Source organism: Vulpes vulpes, chromosome 8 (genome assembly GCF_048418805.1).
Source record: "Vulpes vulpes isolate BD-2025 chromosome 8, VulVul3, whole genome shotgun sequence".
Classification (NCBI taxonomy): domain Eukaryota; kingdom Metazoa; phylum Chordata; class Mammalia; order Carnivora; family Canidae; genus Vulpes; species Vulpes vulpes.
This window is the reverse complement of record NC_132787.1, coordinates 73,877,554-73,885,407: the sequence shown is the minus strand read 5'-3', so window position 1 is coordinate 73,885,407 and position 7,854 is coordinate 73,877,554. Positions and strand designations below refer to the sequence as shown.

General features: G+C 45.0%; 1 pseudogene; it reads right to left on the bottom strand.

Annotated features, from left to right (window-relative positions):
• Window positions 1-909: 909 nt before the first annotated feature.
• On the bottom strand, window positions 910-2,403 carry LOC112916805 (non-POU domain-containing octamer-binding protein pseudogene; annotated as a pseudogene).
• Between the last annotated feature and the right edge of the window lie 5,451 nt (window positions 2,404-7,854).

Below are 7,854 nucleotides of genomic sequence, written 5' to 3'. Positions count from 1 at the left end.
GTACTAGGCCTATCAAAAGCTGTGAACAGCATCATAGACATAAAAGGGCCATTCCTGGGTTGTCCTTACCCAGAAAAAAGATAGAGGCAACTTAACACAAGATTTTTTATGGTTTTTTTTTCTTTTTAAAAATATTTTACTTATTTATTCATGAGAGACAGAGAGAGAGAGAGGCAGAGAGACACAGGCAGAGGGAGAAGCAGGCTCCATGCAGGGAGCCCAACGTGGGACTCGATCCTGGGTCTCCAGGATCAGGCCCTGGGGCGAAGGCGGCGCCAAACCACTGAGCCAATAGGGCTACCCAACACAAGACTTTTAAAAGATACAGTAAAATGAAAATCTCTAAGAGAAAGGTCTTCCTTAGGACACGAAGGGGTCATATATGGGATACAACAGAATCATATGTATGTTGTCTGCGACCTCTGTGGACATTTGCCTGAATTCCTACCTGTGAGTGAATGGAATGGGGCTAAGGTCATTGAGGGATGTTTGTTTTTGTGGTGTATGTGGCAGTGTCTATGGGGTTGGAGGATGTAAGAATGAGAAAGCAAAAAGAACAGGATGGACAAGAATGGAATGATCAAAATTAATGGGGGCTCTAACTGGATCCATTTTGCCATGGTTCCACACGCCCCCCCCCCCCCCCGAAGACCCTCAACAATCACATGAGACTTCAGGAATGCACCACACAGAATCAATTAGTTAAACGATATACCACACAGAACTGATTTGTTAAATATCGCCCCTCCCTTGCCGTTCAGCCTCCAGTAAACTCCCTCAGAGTAGTACAGGCAAGGAAGACCTAACTATTGGGAGGAGTCCCAACACTTTTCCAGGGAAGAATTCTGACTAGTCCAAAAAGGGTCCTGCTTTTAAGGGTTTTTGAGAAACTAGACATTGAAATTTTTATTAGTATTGGCAACGTTTGTTTGGAGTAAATTCAGCTCCAGGAGCTGAACGGTTGAATGCAGGATGGGTTCCACCAATTGCCCCAATTCCTTCCATTGTAGCAGCCTGGCCAAAGCGTTCAGTTCTTGGTGGGGTCAATCCCAAGGTTCCATCTGGCATCATAGTGGCAGGTCCTGGAGGAGCTGGGGGTACCAGCTGGCACTGGAGCAGGGGGCATGGCACCTCTATTGTTTGTGCCCATAGCACCTCCCATAGCCATCTGGCCCATTCGTATCTCCTATTCTCTCGCATCAGGGAATGTTCCCTTGTTCCCTTGAATCCTTCCTGCTGTCGCGCATCATTTCTTCCTGTTGCCGCCGCATCTCTTCCTCTCGGCACCTGCGCTCCTCCTCTTGCCTAAAGCTCCAGTTGCTTTCATTTTTGCACTTCTTGGTTGTGCAGCTCTTCCATCCTCCTAAGTTCTTCTTGACGCCTCATCAAATCCTGTCTCATTAGCATGACCTGGTGCTTGTGGCGAGCAGCTTCCATCTCCATCTCCAGCTTCTCACGAGCTTCCTTGATGTTGCCGTCCACTTGGTCCTGCTGCCGCTTCTCCATCCCAATCAGTGCCTTCCAGCGCATGGCATCCTCATACTCCAAGGAGCCAGGCTGTGCAAATCTGAGTGGCTGCTCTCGCTCCTTGTGAAATTGCTGATTCTTTATAACCAGTTTCTCTGGAAGTCCCTCTTCATCATCCAACTGGTCCATGGGCTCCACAGTCACAGGCCGAGGAAATGTGGTTAGCAGGAAGGAGGAGCCTTCACTGCATCTGTCCAGAGCTTTCTGAGCAGCTGGCTTCCCTGAGAATTCAACAATGCCTTTTCCTGAGGGCCTTCCTCGATCATCCACAATGTCTACAGCCCTCTCCACCTGGCCAAACACAGAAAAGGCTTCCTCCAGCAGTTCATTGGAAACATACTAAGGAAGGTTTCGGACTGTAAGGGATGCACTATGGCAGGCAAAGTGCACATGCAGCTGCTTTCCACGAAGTGGCATGTTGTCCAATTCTACTTTGGCAATCTCCTCTAAGGTTCGTGTTTCCAAGCAGATAAAGCCAAAGCCCTTATCCTTATGAATGAAGACTTCGCCTGCTTTCCCATATTTCTCAAATAGTTTCCTCATCTCCTCTTCAGTGATATCAGGAGGAAAATTGCCCACAAAGAGCCACCTATGTTGGGTGAAGGTCTTCTCTCCTGGTTTCCTAAAATTCTTCAGGTCAATAGTCAAGCCTTCATTTTGGCTGCTGGCTTGTTGCCCATTTGCAGGTATTGGTGGTGGTGGTGGCTGCTGCTGGTGCTGCTGGTGGTGCTGCTGGTGGTGATGCTGATGATGCTTCCTTGGAGTATGGTTTTGCTTCTCCAAGTTAAAGGTTTTATTGCTCTGCATTTTTGCACTCCGCTACCGACTGTTCTCTCCTCAGAGTAATGGTGACGCTACACGGCCTCTACCGTCCCGAGAAAAAGCGAGAAGAAAATGTTCTTATAGAAATCATAAGAAAGAGTAAATGTATTTCCTGGAGAAAATCCTCATGCATGGTGGGCCTGCACAGTCAAACCCATGTTATTCAAGGGTCAGCCACACTCTCAATATATCTGCTTGGTAAGAGAGAACCACTGGATTGGATGTTATTTTTTTTTTTAGCAACGACATTTTCTCTAAGTAGTCGTTTTTCCAATTCAATTAATAATTATATTTGAATTCTGTAACACTATTGCATCTAGTTCCTAGGATCTCAGGGCTTCAAACATAAACCATGGCAAAGCCCTGCATTATTTAGACTTCAATTGTTTCTTCTTAGGCATTTTTTAAATTAAAGATTTTATTTATTTATTTATTTATTTATTTATTTATTTATTTGAGAAAGAGAGAGTGTGTACATGTATGAGGGGGGCGGTGGGGGGGGGCGGGAGCAAGGACAGAGGGAAAGGGAGAGAGAATCTCAAGCAGATTCTGTGCTGAGCCCTGAGCACTGAGCCGGACACATGGCTCCATCTCACCACCCTGAGATCATGACCTGGGCTGAAATCAAGAGTCAGATGCTTAACAAACTGAGCCTGAGCCACCCAAGTGCCCCTCTCTCATGCATTTTAAAATGTATTATCTAGGATTAATCTTATTTATGCAGTGGAGTATGTTACAAAGTAGTGAGTTAACTGAGCACAGCCGATTTATTTTATTGAATTTAGAAATCTGTTTTAAATGCAAACCTGGAATGATCTGAGCAGAAAATAGTTTCAATTTTCCCCATTTATATAAAATCTTTATAGTACAAAGACACAGGATTTCTAGGGGAGGATCAAGAGTGTGGAGATGGTTGAGACTATGCCAATACTCCACACACCTGAACATGCCTATTTCTTACAGAGAGCCTGTGATCTGCCACAGGAGAGGCCATCATCCAATAAGCCATGATGCATATTTTGTGGGTAAAAATGGCTGAATAAAAAAGCAAACTGCAACCTTCAGTGCCATCATCAATTATAGACTCCTTCAAGGATAAGCTTGAGATTAGGAATAAATACACCTTACCTTTCACAGAAGTAGATTTTTAGGCAGCTAAATGAACACACTTGTGGAGGTACAGCATTGTCAGACCCTCTCACCAATTAATAACAAAGCACGCCAGCAAGCATTTACTCAGCAAGCGGTCCGTGTGTGGGGCCCCATGGTGGAGCAGGGGACACAGCAGCCAGGACCTGTGCCCTGTCCATGTGACAGTCATGGAGAGAAGGGGTCCCACCAGGTGATCACCCGAGCCTGCTGCCTGGGCACCGCACAAGAACTGCATGAGCCACATAACACAAGGCCCCAGGCACTGGGCTTTTCTGCACCCTGTGGACAGAGGAAAGGTGACCAGTAGGGTGTTGTCTTACTTCATTTCCTTCTCTCTGAAGCAAGATTGACTCTAATCCTTTACATGCTACTTACAGAACCAGTTTTGTTTCTGAGAAGTTTGAAACCTTTTTAGGTTTAAATCTCAGAGCATCCCTGCTGGCAGCTATGATGTCTTAGAGCTTACAGAGAAGTCAGCTGTACAGGAGATTAATTTGAGTGCCTAGCCCACAACCCCAAATTGAGAGGGGAATATTCCTGAAATTTAGAAATTTTAAATGATGCTTGTGTAACATGATAATCTCTATCCTGGCTCTTGGGGCTTCTGAGGGAGTAAGTCGACCAATAAATCATGGCCAGGTGCTGTTCGAGAAGTCAGCTTCTGTTCTCCCTATTTCTATATGGCCTTTCTCTGAGGGCCCAAAGGTGCTGATGAATAATCATACCAAGCCCAGAGGGGTTCTAACTTCCCAGAAGCCTGAGGCCCATATTTACATAAGCAGCCTCAACTGCGGACCTGGCCACTCTGAGAGGCTAGGCACACATCATTTTGAAAATCCAATTCTTCCCCTTGCCTGGTTGGGATGGAGGCTGGCAGGAGCTTCCCTGTTCGCAGAGATAAAGGAGACTGCATCCCACTTGTAGCTGTGAGCGAGGGGGCCCCTTTTATTCCTAAAATTCGAAGAACAAGGCTTGGGAGGCTGCAGGAAGAGCAGTGTGAATGGGAAGGGAGGGGCGGGAAGGTGGCTTTGAGGAAGCAGAAGTCAGCTGTTTTAAAGTATGGATTACACACACACTCCAGGTGTTTGGAAACAAGCTTCCCAAAGCACTCAGTAGTCTGCATTCCTTCCCACAGCTCTCTAAGAAAAGTGTCTCTTCTGGCTTAGGAAGAGTCATAAAAAAATTGCCACTCCAACCCCCTCATCTTAATCCCTCGCCATTTGGGGAACAATAGAGAAGGCGCACCTGACAAAGGCGTTGGGCTCGGGCCAGGTCCTTCTGTGCTTTGTAAGGAGCATAGTGGAGACTTCAGCTCCTCTTCCTTCAAGTCTAGAGGCACGGGTCCAGCCAAGCCTCGGATGCATAGTGCTGCCAATGGAAAGAGAGCTCTCATGGAGCAATCATCTGAGGCTGATGCCTCTAGCCCTGGCGTTCCTGCTCTGCCCTCATCGCTTCTTTAAACTTGAAATTACTTCTCTTTTTCAGATCTAACTCGTTTGTCACACGACTCTTGAAAATCAAGTGACACTGAGATGCATTTTCACATGCTTGGGAGGAGGGACACTGCCTATTTTGAAGCAGCTGCAATTCAAACGCTGTCAGACACTTTAAACTGCACAAAGAAGATGAAAGTGTCCTCGGATGAATCAGGCTGATGTTACCCTCATGTTCCATTGTATAAGTGACTCAATGTCAAATGCTTTTCTTTCTTTTCTTCTCTTTCTTTTCTTTTCTTTCCTTTCCTTTCCTTTCCTTTCCTTTCCCTTCCTTTCCTTTTCTTTTCTTTCCTTTTTTCTTTCTTTCTCTTTCTTTCTTTCTTTCTTTCTTTCTTTCTTTCTTTCTTTCTTTCTTTCAGATTTTATTTATTTGACAAGGGGAGTGGCAGGAGGCAGAGGGAGAAGCAGGCTCCCCATTGAGCAAGGAGCCTGATGTAGGGCTAGATATCAGGACCCTGGGATCATGACCAAAGGCAGACGCTTAACCAACTGAGCTACCCAGATGCCTCTCAGCTGCCTTTTTTGTATGCTTTCCAAGTGGTTTTTTTTCTCTTATCTTTGCTTATAGTTGACTTACCATTCCTACAAAAGAGGTAGAAACTTTGAGCACCTCGATTACACAAAAGGGAGGTAGATGAATCCAGTATAGAAAATGTAGCCCACACCTGTCCAAAATGAAATATGAGTTCTGCAGTTTAATTTAATGATCAATACGCAATCTGCGTTACTGATTAGGACACTTGTCAAGTGTCAATCTTCATGTCCAAAAGTGTACCGACAATAGGAAAGGATGAAATGCTCATTACTTTTGTTTCACCACTGCTCCTGATACAGATTTTCCTTAAGTGTCAGTATCACTTTTAGATCAAAATGCCAATTGTCTAAGTAAGTGTCTGACAGGGGATTTAGCTTCATTCCTGAACAATGAATAAAGTTGAGAACATGCAATTTTATTTGACAGAAAGGGTAGAAAAATCCCAACACATAACATTTCATTAATTCAATCACCAGCTCTTGAGTATGGGTGCCTCTTCTAAAGGGTCAGCAGCCAAAACCCTGGCACCAGAGTTGAGCAAGTATTTCTGGCCCACACCTGTCTGCCCTGCAGGGGCTTTCACCTTCCCAGCTCTCTCGAGAGATAGCTTCTGACATCGTCAGGCCTGTCCTGGCTCCACCTGCCCCTTCCCCAGGCTTAGCTCCCTCACTCTGACGTGCTTAGGTGCCTAGTGCTAGGCTCTGTCCTGGGAAGTAAGCCCCTGCCCTCTGGACAGCCACTGTCCAGTGCCACCAGGGGTGATGTCAACCATTCACACCACCACATCCTGGTTACCAGCTGTGAAAGCACTATGAACAAAAAGTAATTTGAGACATTTATAAAGAAACCCTCATCTATATGGTGAGGGAGAGAAGGGATGGGGCTGTGAGCTGGCATCTGAAGAACAGGTAGCAATTAACTGGCTGAAAGAAACTGCAAAGTGGTCCAGACCCAGGAAGGAGAATTTGCCAAGACCCTCAGGAGGCAAGGAGTATTATTTCTCTTTTCTTTTCTTAACTCTAAGTTACTTGTTATAATTATCCCCCACAAAAAGAGCTTGGAATAAAATGGAAAAAAAAATTGCATTTACAAAAACTGAAATTCTTTGCTGGGCAAAAGTTATCCAGGAGTAAGTTCAGGGGAGGAGGAATTTCAAAAAGGAGGCCATAGGGTTTGTGGAGGTGTGCCTCTGACAGCCACTTGTACCCTGGCACTCTCTCCTTTAGTACAAAGGCCATGCTCCTGCCCATCATACCCCTTGTTTTGGCAGGGCACAGGCCACCCAGCTTGAGACTCCATTTTCCAGCTTCCTTGGAAGCCAGATGTGTCCACCTGACTACGTTCCAATGGGATTTAAGTGGAAATGAATGTCACTGCCTTTAAGGGAAATCATTTGGTTTCTGGTTCCTTTCCACCCCTTCCCATATTCTATTCTAACTGCCAAAGCCAGTCACCAGGGAGCCTGGGCTGCAGAGCCACATCCCACATCAGGACTGTTCCCCAGGGTTAGAAGGCAAATGTGATCTTGTACTGGGAGCTCTCTCTAAGTTAGCCTGTCCCCTTATGAACACGGGAGTGGTTCTCTTACCCAATTATTTTATCTTTATAATGCCAACCAAAACAAAAGTCAAAATCAAAGTCATACTTGAAAAGATAAATCTGATCAAATAAAAATGTTGGCAAAAAGAAAAAAAAAATGTTGGTTGGCAAACATCACCAACCAAATTAAACACTGGATGACAAAATCGGAAAACAACGTTTGTAATTTGTCTAGGAGAGGGTTAATGCAAAGATTCTAATAGATGGGTACCAAAAGTCAAATAGTCCCACAAATTGTGCAAAGAACATTGTCCACAAAAAAAGAACACACATATGAAAAGACAGACAAAAATTATTCCTAATTAAAGAAATAGATGTGAAAACAATAAAGGAGATACTTTTCACCTATGACATTAGTAAACTTTGGTTATATTGAATTTTTTTTAAGATTTTATTTATTTATTCATGAAAAACAGAGAGAGAGAGAGAGAGAGAGGCAGAGACACAGGCAGAGGGAGAAGCAGGCTGCATGCAGGGAGCCTGATGCAGGACTCAGTCCCGGGTCTCCAGGATCAGGCCCTGAGCTAAAGGCAGGCACTAAAAGGCCAAGCCACCCAGGCATGTCTATATTGAATCTTGAATAAGGGTGTGAGGAAAGAGTCTCTCACACTGCTGATGGGCCTGTTAATTAGCATGAGGCTCCTTCTGACCCAGAGTTTCAGAACTAATCACTGAATCCCCCACCCCCCCATGATGCTTTACATACTCACCGTTTCTGATCTA